Here is a 12,463-nt window from a genome sequence, read left to right on the forward strand (position 1 = left end):
AGAGGGTATTTTTGAGTAGTGTGAGAGATGAGTTCTGCATGTATCTTGCTATGTATGCAGACAGATGAAAACCAAACAGGGGAAGAGAAGCTTTTCTTTTAGCAGCAGTCCCATACCAACATTCCAGTTGTTAGCCTCCTGTCTCTTTACCCTGGAACTCTGTTGTTTCTCTGTCATTAAACACTGTGAGTGTTCATGATGTATGCAAAACAGTCAGCTTTTAATCCTATTTCTCAGGGAATGACAGCTTGTAGTAATGTGGGCAGTAACATGAAAAGCAGTCTAATCTCCAATCCGTGGAATTTTTGAATGTAGTTTATCTCATGTGTACTTCATTTGTTAGTCACTGTGTTTTCTTTTCCATTGCACTTAGATTCTTCTTGGCTTTTGTACAAATTGGTTATAAATTCTACATTTTTTTGAGTAATGGATGCAAACTAACAAGATTCCCTTTTCTGGGGGCTTCTGCTACAGTTATCAGTCCTTTCTTTTGTGACTGGGATTTGCACTGAATAGATTTACATAGCGACAAAACTGTTTCCTGTAAAATCCTGAAAAAGTTCAAAGGGATTGCAAAGTGTAGGAAAATGCTATGTTAATTGGCAGCAGCTCCATTCCTTCAGGATAGGGAGAAAGAAATTACTAGTGGCAGTATTTTCCATTCACTGGAGAACTGTGAATTTCCTCAGGTTGCTGGCAGCAGTTTAATCCTTCAGGGAAGGAGAGTCAATGTTTATACCTGCAGCCAAGAAATCCAGCTGAGTGTCACTCCTCTGTGCTTCTGCCAAGTTGAGCAGTTACACAGAAATGTATTAGAAGATGGTTGCAGTTTGTAAAGTTTGAGGAATGTTAGAATAAAAAGACTTGCATCAAAATTTTGAGGCAGTCTCATCTGTTCCCCTGTAGGAATTGCGTGTGGCCAAACAGTGACTTCCCAGAGAGAGCAATTTCTGGACCAATTGTGAATGCTGTTTATCTTTTCAGATGTGGGAGGATTTGCTGTCAGCATGTATTTGTTCCTGGCCTATTTCTGTATGTTGGTAGATGGTGGAATTCATACTTCCATATTCCCAGGCAAGTGAAAATGAGAAAGTTCAGAACTGGACACTGTATGGAAGAGGAGAAATACGTGCAAGGAAATGTATCATAGCACTGGGAGTTACATGATCACAAGAATGTAAGTTGGTGCTCAGAGTGAAGAACCAAAACCAACATGAGATAGAGGAAGGAACATATGATAATAATGGATAGAAACAACAGCCCCAAGCCCAAGGATCTTCAGCAGAAGATCAAGGAAAGAAAATGATGTGAAGGATGGAGCAAAGTACTGGAAGAAAACAACTATGCTTGAAAAGATCTCACTTACATAGCAAATAGTGGTGTTACAACTAAATGCCTTACGTAGTTCCAGTTTCTAAGTACTAATATTTTTCTAATTCTGTATGTGAGGATTTAAGACTCTTTTTGGATTATTATCCAGTCAAATAGCAGCTTGTTGGAAACTATAGAACAGTTGTGAGTTCAAAGAGGGAAGAGGAGGAGGAAAAGAAATGTTATTTTGACTCTGTAAGCTCCAGGGCTGTCAAAGGTAGAAAGTTGAAGTATTTGCTGAAATGGAAGTGCTTTTGAGTGTTCTTGTTTCATTTCAAAGAAATTAGGTCTGTGAATTTAATTGCAAAAATTACATCAGTGCACAGTCTTTTTCATTAAGTTCTATATTTCAAACAAAGTGAATGCAGAACTGGCATGAGTAGTTTTCTTTTATGTTCATTAATAACATAAGACTTGATCTTGTGGTTATTTTTATGCCTTATAGCATCTGAAAATTTGTCCTCACCCAAATAGTTACGGAAAACAGTAGCATAGCAACATGTTTAAAGCTAGGAGAAGGAAATAGGAGGTTTGTGGACTGGCCACTTGTCCACTCTTTACTGGCAGGATGGACAACATTAAAGTTTATTTGTGACATTTAGTAAGTAACTGGTGAGTTTATTTTATCTTGAGCAGTGTGTGTAATAATGTCTGTAATAATCACTGTAATATTAGTTATTAGGTGCTGTGGCATCTTTGTGAATATATCGGGGTTTTTTTTCCATACACATTACTGTGTTGAAGTATATTCTGAAAAATACAGATTTAAGCTCTGTTGAGCTGTACTCAGAAAAGTTACTCCAAACATGGCTTTTCATCTCTAACTTTGTAAGCAAATAGGACCAAGTTGCAAATAGGAGGTTTATTTCCTCTTGTTGCTAATCTTTGTTATTTTGAGACCTGCAGTTAGGTGTCAATGCTCTGCAGTCCAGGGGTGTGTGAAGGCAAAGACATCTACCCCAGGCAGTGTATTGCACATGCATGCTTGGTAACACACTAATTGCAGTAAATCGTATCCAAGGAGAAAAAAACACCTTTCCCTGTCTTAGCCATCTCTCTTGAAGGGGAACAGTGATAATGAAAAAAAGAATAGCACAATTTTATCTTTAAAACTACTCAGAAAGCATAGCACTATGAATACTGATGGGGAAAATGAACAGGGTGAGCATTGCCCCTCGACTTCAGGCAACAGTGGTTTCTGATGCTTACCTCAGTGTTGTGCAGTCTTCTTGGGGAGAAATATCAGAACAGGGCAAGCATGAAGTGATGCTTCTCTGCAGAAAAGCTGCACACATCTTAAAAAGCCAACTTTCAGGCTTGCAATAAACACATGGAAACAGAATTAAATTCTTTGATAGGACTTTTGCTGTCTTTTTTACTTGCAGATGTGAATCTTGGTTTTATTATCTCATTTTCAACAGCACATTCCAGGCCCTTCATTTCTGTGGCGTGTTTTGTCCCCGTTGGGTCAGGGAAGGTGTGGTGGGACGTGCGGAGCTCGGCCGGCTGCAGGGCCCGTGAACGCGCTGGTGGCTCTATCTTGTGGCCCCAAGTGGAGTTGCACATCACAGTCTTGTGCTTTCCGGGCTGCTCCAGGTCTTGGGACCACCTGCGAAAGAGTTCCTGAAGCCTAAAACGGTCTTCCTGTCAGCAGGTCTTTTTCCTCCGTATACTGATGCACCATAATGTGGTTTAAGCTTGCAAATATTTTTTTTTCTGGCTATTTCAGATGTAGAATGTCCATGGTGCCTGCCTGCTTGGAGCAAGTTCTGACTGAAAAAAGCAGTCTTTTAAGTACATGGACTATAGGTGTTGTTTATTCATACAAATAAAGCACTTTATGTTGTTACCTGAAAGTAGCCAGTTATCTTTAAACAGTGGGGATATACAGTGGTAAAAGGCTTCCAGATTTTATAAACATAACTTTGACCTAAATCTATCCCAGTCCATGTGAAAATGTGACTATATAAACCTAGCAAATATGTAGTTATTTGCTAGCATTTGTAGCCATCCCCAGGGTTCCATGTACTGGATCGAAGTCAGGGCACCATAAAATGGAAAAAACCAAAGGCAGGCTTTTATTTTCCTGAAAAGCTTACTGCTGATGTATAAGGCATTCAAATAGATGAGGAAATATAAAAATCCAGTAAAGACCACGTTATACAGTAGTACTCATGTTACAAAAATGAATATTGCACAGTGTTGAAAATGAGATGAGCGTATTGAGCAAGAAGAAATAGCCATCAAATAAAGGAGGCAACATAGGAACTGTTCCTATTCTGTCGGCAGCACAGAGGTAAATTTTGCAGGTAGCATTTGTTATCAGTTCAGGAGACAGTGCTCATTCTTTTTAAATTCTCAGAGTTGTTACTGATTTTGGTAATTCTGACTTTCAGAATAACCTTTAAAAGAAAAAATAAGGGGCGTGGGTGAAGTTGCAGATGCATATACACATTGTACAAAACTTGAGTAAACATTTAAACATTTTTGGCATTTAACAATAGCTTCAGTTAATAGTGAAGATATGTATTTACAATTCATACCTCCTACAGGTTCTGTTTCAGGTCATTGTTAAAATTTCAACTGCTGTTAAGCTTTAAAAACATTTAAGGAGATGGGCAGTGGAATTTCACTGGATAAAGTTAGCTCTCTTGTATGACTCAAGTACCACCTGAGTCCAGAAGCTCGCCTAAACAACTCACACAGCTGTGTCTCTTATGTTCTGGCTGTGTTTTGCAAATAACATTGCCCCCATTTCAGGTTCAGTCACTTACCCAGACAAATTATGATACGGCTGTAAGCATAATGAACATCATTTGTCAAACGACAAGTTGCTGGCTGTATCTTTATGGCCAGTCTTCCCTAGGTCTCCAGTTTGAACTAGAACTTTGGAGACTCAACTGTTGCTGCTGGATTATTTTGGTTTATAAAGCAAATAGTGCAATAATGCTTTGTAGTTACAAAATTATGAGCCATGTGTGGGACTGCTGTGTGTGTATCTTCATTGTTGCATCTCAACAGTGTTCTTAAAAACAGGGAATCCATCATGCCATCGTGTCATGTGTGCGCAAGAACCTTGCCTGGGCAGGTACACGTGCCTTTAGGGAAACCTGATCTTGTTGACACATTTGAAACTTCTGAAATCAGATTAGTTTTCACTATGTGAGTAGTACAGCTCTTTTGAATGGGGCTGTGGAAGATTTGTCTTAATGCACACAAGACTGAAATTAGTTTCAGAAGGAACAATTTGAATTATCTGGCCATGTACTTCGACAATCTAATTTTGAAAAAGCATATTGTGAACAAAAATTCCTTCACTGCCATTTTTATAGATACTGTCACCTTCTTGAGATAAGTAATCACTCCTCTACATAGTACTCAAACTGCTCCTTACAGAGGTACTGTTTTTTTCCCCCTCTGTTACCTTTCTAATATCTTCTGATACATTTGTCTGCCTGCCTGTGGCTGAGCATTAGGCCAACGTCTTTTCTATAGAAGCAAATTCCACATTGTCTTCAGCTTGTTTTCACTTGTGTCCCCACCCTGGTGGGTTTGTGGTGGAAGAAGGTGGAGGCGTTTGACCTTTTGCAATTACTTGATTTATAATATTGCTATTTTAAATGGGGGAGAAGTGATACAGGAAAGCATGTTCTCTTTTTTTTTTTTTTTCTTTTTGTGACATTCAAGGCCTAAACTGGTGAAATATTAGGAAGTGGTATAACTTATAACCCCAGCAGAAAAGTTATTTATGTCTTAAATTTCTTTTTATTGTTTTGTGTGGAAGTATGAAGATGGAAGTAAATTTACTTCATAATAGAATTAACTAGTGACAAGATGCTCTTCTGTGGAGGAAAGTGTGAAAGATGGGAGTTAACATGCTTAATTTGTGATTAACCTAAAGGGTTATATCATCTTAGCTGGCTTTCCTGAGAGGCCTGACCAGTGAAACACACCTTACTTCCTGGGCTTTGTAATTCTGTAGGTATTGATTACAAAGAATCATCCTGTGTTTGACCAGTAAGTGTGTTATGCATCTCATAACTCAATGTGTGAAGAGATAAAATGCTGGGTGAGGGCAACCAAGCAGCAAATTTTTAATGTCAGTAAAGCTAATTCCTTAACTAGATTCTCCTCTCAACCAACTCCATCTTAATCCTCACAGGAAATTCTGTGTCTGCCTCATCTGTTAACACGTGGGGCTAAGACTGGTGAATTTATGGTATCTCTTTGTTGGTCCTTCAACAAGTTGTGGTGGAGGTGATGCACATGATTTTTAGAAAAACCCTATTGTGTAGCTTAGACTTGGCTGACTGATTACAAATAAAGGTGTTTCCAGGAAATGATTTGGTAAGTCTGATAACTCTTGTGTGTGGCTGCAGGCTGTGAATGAAAGGCATATGACTCATACAGGGTAAGCATTCATGCCTCTTTCCTTTCTCTCTTCACACACAGAATGTTTCTGTACTAAATTAAGCTGAAAAGTGGTCTGTGGCCAAATGAAATCTTTCTGTAAAATGTGTTTTAAGACATGTAGTAGAAATTCAGCATGATATCAGCTTTGCCTTTTTCATTAAACAAGCATTCTCACCTGATAGTTTGTAGACCTGTTCAGATTTCAGTCCTCATCAGCCTTTCCCAGGTAGAGAACTGCAATTTCTCTGTTTATCATGGAGTTTGTTCTTATGTTAAAACTTCTGCTTCTCAAAATAGTAGAATTAAGTATGTTTGCTGTTCTTTCTAAAAGAGAGTGGAAGAAGCCATGTTCACTCAGAATTACTTCTAACTAGCTGGTGAGTGAAGTGACTTCATATACAGAAGGTGAATGCTGGTTTTGGGGGTGTGAGGCCCACAAGGGGGAAGGCTGTATTGTTTTCCACTTCCTCAGTGATTTCTTATTCTACTCAAGTGACACTCCCCTATCTGTTGTGCAAAAAGAAGCAGCTATCACTCTCGTGCTTTTGATAGCAGCAGTAATAAAGGTCGTGTAGTTGAACATAGATGTGGGAGACAATGATGAATGAAGAAAACAGAGTGTATCTCACGCTCACTTTGTTGTATTGCTCACCTGCACTCATTCAAGTAGAAGTTTGATTTTCTTTCTATCATGAGTTAGAGACACAAAGATTACAAAAAAAAGAAAAAAAATCAGGCAAACTGTGCAAAACCCCCACCATTTGAACGTGTTTGCTTTTCAGGCTGGAACTGCACTCTCGAATTCCTTAACATGTAATCTCCTCTTCTCTTTTCTCTTCTCTTCTCTTCTCTTCTCTTCTCTTCTCTTCTCTTCTCTTCTCTTCTCTTCTCTTCTCTTCTCTTCTCTTCTCTTCTCTTCTCTTCTCTTCTCTTCTCTTCTCTTCTCTTCTCTTCTCTTCTCTTCTCTTCTCTTCTCTTCTCTTCTCTTCTCTTCTCTCTTCTCTTCTCTTCTCTTCTTCTCTTCTCTTCTCTTCTCTTCTCTTCTCTTCTCTTCTCTTCTCTTCTCTTCTCTTCTCTTCTCTTCTCTTCTCTTCTCTTCTCTTCTCTTCTCTTCTCTTCTCTTCTCTTCTCTTCTCTTCTCTTCTCTTCTCTTCTCTTCTCTTCTCTTCTCTTCTCTTCTCTTTTCTCTTCTCTTCTCCTTTTCTTTTTCTTTTCTTTTCCATTTTCTTTACCTTTTCCTTTTCCCAGCTAGAGCGAGGCTATTTTGCATTTCAGTGCTGAATAGGGAGAGACATGTGCTACTGGTGAATCTTAAAAAATAGAGAGAAGGTGCGTTTTGACACGGGAAGGATAATTCCAGCCGTGTTCCCGATGTCCCGGTGTGTTGTCCGTGGAGCGGCGCTGGGTGGCGCTGTTTGTTTGCAAAGCAAGTGTCGGCCCCCCGCCCCCCCTTTCCCCCCCCCAGTTTCTTCTTCTTTTTTTTTTTTTTTTTTTTTTTTTTTTTTTTTTTTTTTTTTTTGCTTTGGTAGTAACTGAAATTACTGTTTCATGAATAAAATATTTCTGGTGGGATTTGCATTTCTATATTGGCTGAAGATACTGTGTTGAATGTTTTATTAACCAGCCCAGTGCAACTGTCAGCCTATTAAAGAGATCCAATGGACCCTGTTTAGCTAAATAAACTAAATAAATCCAATTCGTCAAATTGTGTTCCTGGCTGTTTATTTTCCATTCTTTTGATGTACAGTTTATTTTAAGTTAAAGCCACATAGATTTAAAAATTAATGTGAAAATAGAATTTAGTGTTTGAAACATGAGAAGACTAATTGCCATGGTCAAAAATAGCTTCCCTTTATAGTGAAGTTGCCATCTGGTAAATGGTGAACTTTTTATTTGTGACTGATTAACTGTCCCATGTCAAAAATTAGTTGGCAAACGAGTGGTTAATAGCTTTTTTTGCCAGCTTGGTTTTGTTGCTTCCATGAAGAGAAACTTGAAATAGTTATTTTTAACAGCAGTGCTTCTATTTCTACCTAACTTCAAGAGGTTTGTTCTTTATCTTGATATTTTCTCAATCAGTATTCAAGGGGAAAATTTTATATGGTCATTACATATTAAATGCTTGTTGAAATTCTCATTGCATCATAAGCAAATATTAGAACGTAAAAAAACCCCTCTTTGCATAACTGAATACATTGTATGTCTGGTTGTCAAACAGTTGTCAAACATTACAAATACTAGCATTCATTATATTCTGTTAGTACTAATAATATTTTAGTTACTGTGTTTCTGCTGAAAACCTTTGCCACAGAATAACAGGAGACAGACTGTAGATTTATGGTAATGTTACTGGGATAGTACAAATTTTTCTGTGCCCCTTGCAAATTCTTGTAAATGCAAATAAATTCTAGATTTTTTAATACGAGAGATGAAGAAACAGTGATGGATGTATTTGCTCTTTCTCTCTGATGCTTTCTATGGCACTGATTTAGTGATGTTACATGTTAACTTGTGTGTGTTTTTTTACAAGAAATCAGTTGCCAGGTATCGTGTTTTGCATAGTTTTGTTTTTATGATCTTGGGTTTCCAAAAGTGGAATACTGAAATTCAGTGCAATAGAAATACAGTTCAATTAAATTGCATTTCTGGCTCTTTTCCCAAGAAGTCTACTATAATTGATTAAGAAGCCTTTGTGAAAAGCTAATGTTTTAGATGAATTTGAAAGTGTCAGGGATTCTTAAGAAAAATCGTTTAATCAAGTAATCCCACCTTTTTTCTTACCAATTTTTCTTACTAACCAGAATGGTAAATTTTTGTTGTCACCTCTCGCCCAAATTCTAACCCAAGAACAAAGTAGATATTTAGGCAGATGTCTTCAGTGTTGGATAGAGTGCTGTTCCCTTTTGTAGGTAGACTTTAATTTTTACTGAAAAATACTACATTTCTTTAATATTTTCTAGCTGCAAATGTTTTTAAATGGTATTTTAAAACTAAACCACACGATGTTAGCCTGTTTTGTCTCAGAAAAAAACCTTCCCATTTTGTGCTCTAGGCTGGTTCTTTTTAATATACAAGTAATAAACACAGAAGAAACTTTATGGTTCTGTAAAACTGGCTAGCAGAGGTAAAAAGATGGACTTTTACAGCAGTGGAGATGTCATCTTGTTTCTGGCTTAAGACTTAGTGAGGAAGGAATCTAAAGTAAAAGAATAGAGCTGGAAGTCTATTAAAGTGATTCTGCCTCCTCCTAGTAATGTTCTTTACTATGTGAAACATATGGAAAAAGTGTGAATATCTCTGTTCTTTTGTTTGGTAGCTTTTTATTTTTACTCTGCAACAATTTAGTAGTCTGTCCCAAGTACAGCCAGCTTCCCTTAAAGCTGCTGTACAAACCTCAACAAAAAGTGGTTCTTGGCCACAAAGTCTATTTAAACTTGCTGTTCTTAGTTAGGGAGGAAATCCCTGCAAAGGCTAGAGGATCTAAAGTTGTACATTTGACAATTTAATGCTTGTATACATTTATAATAAGTGGATCAAATACAGCACCTCCCTTACTTTTCATTTGCTTTTTTTAAACTGCCTTTAGGGTGCCAGTGCTAGGAAAATAGGCCTTTTCCAATATTTAGTGAATACTACAGAGGTTTTTACTCCTAAAAGGGGTGATCAATGAAAATTAAAGTAGAAATATAAAGATTACAGATAGTAAAAAGGAATATAGCAGGTGGCTTCAGGGATCAGCAGTAGAACAGAATAATTTTTCCCTCTATAGAAACATTTAACCATTTCAGATGGGTGTAATGAAAAAAGGGTTTTGCTAACTAAATATTTGGCGCCTGGTGTATAAAGAGAAAGAAAACGGGGAGTGTGTGTGTGTGGGCTCTGCATGTTTCCCATTGAGTGGCATTTGTGCTTACTTTCGGAACCCCCACAACTTTCCAACGTGTCCTTAGTTTGGTTTTTTTTATTTTCTGAGAAGTTAAGACTAGAATGAATAAGGGTAGTGTTTGCCAACTTACCCTCCTGGTCGGCGTGGAAAACACTGAATTGCAATTGCAGGCTTTGTACCTGTTCACTAAAGATTCAAATGTGAATTCTGGCAAGTCAAAGAAAAGGCTTGTATTGTGTCTGGTGGGTCTTGGCTTGGGCCTTAGTTAGAAAATGCTCCTGCATTATGAATTTAACACCTTCCTCTTTGCTGATTCCTGAGTAGAAGATTTGAGCCGTTATTAAATCGAGCTGTAACTTTTGCTAGGTTGTGTTGCCAACCAGGGGAAAAAGTGGTATTTAATATTTCATTTAAGAGAGAACAACTGTACTAATATCAAAACAAATTCTCTTATTTCAAAATCTGAAGAATTACTTTCCATTATGATGCTATTGGTATTTTGGGACATGTAACTGCAGATGTTTTGTCACAGGGATCCCCGTTTGTGGAGTGCCTAGCACAAAGGGATTTCTCGCCCATGACTACAGCTCTCTGGCACTGTAATGAGTATTAACTAAATAGAACTATGCAAAGAACTGAGTTGTTACGTTAATGTGTTTCTTGTGATTATTTTTATTTGTTTAAGAAATACAGGTTAGTGCCAGTATTATAGATTGTTCCATTAGCAGCTGTCTTTGAAACTACAGGTTTCATGTTACGTGTTTCTGTTAAAATTTCTAGCATCCTTAAAAAAGTAGAAGCATTTATCTAAGATTAACGTGGTTGGGAGTAAAACTAATAATGCTAAGATAGGGTCTTAACCACAGTGCTAGGATATTTTTAATCAAAAGAGAATGTTTGATTTGCAATGGCTGTTTTGTATAGTTTCATAATTCAATGTCATTAATATGCCCAAGTGACCACGTGATTCCCTCGTCTTTCTGCCCAGTCTTCAGGAGAAATCAGACTCTCTGGTTCAGTTGTGTAAGCTTCCCACAAAGTTAGTTCAGTCAACTAAATCAAGGTAAAAAGTTACAGAAAGGTCAGGATTAAGTTAGGGGTTGCTAACCTGAATTGCTTTCCCAGCCTTTTTAAGCCCTTAGTGCTCCTTTTGTCTTTTTCTTACCTTCTGTCATGTTGTCCTCCTGTTAGATCTTTATTTCAGTTGAAGGCACCTGGGCTGCATCTTTCTCCTGACCCATACTTGGAGTCACTTTCAAACGTGTTATTAAGTCCCTTTTTTCCATTCATGAGCTACATGTCTGGCATTCAGCAATGCAGATCGGTGGCTCAGCACTTGTGCCCTGTAGAGAGCTTGGTTTAAAATGCATGTATTTTAGAATGAGCATAAGGAAAATTTGTTCCTTTCTCTCCTCATTTTCCCTTTTCCATTTTTTGTTTCTCTTTCTGGGGCAAATGTTAAAAGTTTTTACTTTTAATTTGTACCTAAAAAGTACTCTGTTGCTAAGGTCAGAACTGCTGAGTTCCCTTCTCTGATAATATGTGACCAGTTTCCAAGCCATTTGTATGTTTTAAAAAATGTCTTAGCTAAGGATTTTTCTCCCATCTGGGGCTTCTTGTACAGTGGTGGTGTTTGCTTGGACAAAATCCCCCAATTTTCCTCACTTACTGCATGTGAGTCTGAATAGAATTACTTTTTCAGGAAAATGAACTGGAAACTCCATTTTGGGCGTGCACTGAACAGCCATAAAGGTCTGAACAAAATAGTGGTGTTTCAGGCAGCTTTGAACCATGTTGAAGGGAAGATGTTTGATCTAAGAACAGGGCCAAATCTATTCTGCAATAAAACCTGAAATCATGTACACTACAGAAAAAATAGTGGAAGAACTCCAACATGCTCCTGATGTAGATAAATGTATTCTTTTGGAGCAAGATTTCCTTTTGAGGTCCTTCCTTCCTTTGTGAAAAATTTGGGCCCTGTGAAAATTTCCATTCCCTTTCTTGTACCTTGTATCAGACAAAGGAAACCAGGACAGGTATTTCTGTAGCCTGAAATATCATAGAATCACAGAATGGTTTGGATTGGAAGGGACCTTCAAGATCACGTAGTTTAAACACCCTTTCCCATGGGCAGGGACATCTTCCACTAGACTGGGTTGCTCAAAGCCCATCCATTCTGGCCTTGAAAGCTCCCAGGGATGGGCCTGGATAATCCTATGGCTAATAAGCATAACTAAATATGGTTATTAGTAAATCTGGACTACTTTTCATTTTTGGAAATTGTCTTTTCAGTGAGTTTGTTTAGTATATAAAGATCACTTGTGGTGGATCATGTGTCAGTTCTTCCACCTACTTGTCATTAGAACAGAAAAACAAAGCCTCTGTTTTTCCATTGTATCCAATCCACTTTCAATGTCTTCAGCACTAAATATCTGATAGCAACAAATGATTAGTGGCTGATACTTCTGATATTCCATACCTGGGTCCCCATCTGTACTCACTGCATTTGTGATTTTGATGCAGAAGTGACATAAATTAGTAAAATCCCACAAAAATTAGCAATGGGAAATCCAGATCAGGTCTTTGAGGGCACATTTAGCATGTCTGGTGAGAAAACAATATCCTTATCCCTGCTGGGTACATTTTACAGACTAGTTAAGAGGCTGGGCTGGGCCATGCCATGGTTCGTGATGTCCACAGTATCAAATTCAGTATGAGCTGGGTTGTATGACAGTAAATTCTTCACTGTGTCTAATTCCAAAGTGTAGAGTTGGACTGGCTGAAGAAAAGCCT

At 37.9% G+C, this 12,463-nt stretch overlaps 1 protein-coding gene across 5 annotated transcripts in view; it reads left to right on the forward strand.

Moving 5' to 3' along the window:
* VTI1A (vesicle transport through interaction with t-SNAREs 1A) overlaps positions 1 to 12,463 on the forward strand; it is a 259,687-nt gene that overhangs the window by 11,420 nt on the left and 235,804 nt on the right. The window lies entirely within an intron of this gene.

This window comes from Aphelocoma coerulescens, chromosome 6 (assembly GCF_041296385.1).
Source record: "Aphelocoma coerulescens isolate FSJ_1873_10779 chromosome 6, UR_Acoe_1.0, whole genome shotgun sequence".
NCBI lineage: Eukaryota > Metazoa > Chordata > Aves > Passeriformes > Corvidae > Aphelocoma > Aphelocoma coerulescens.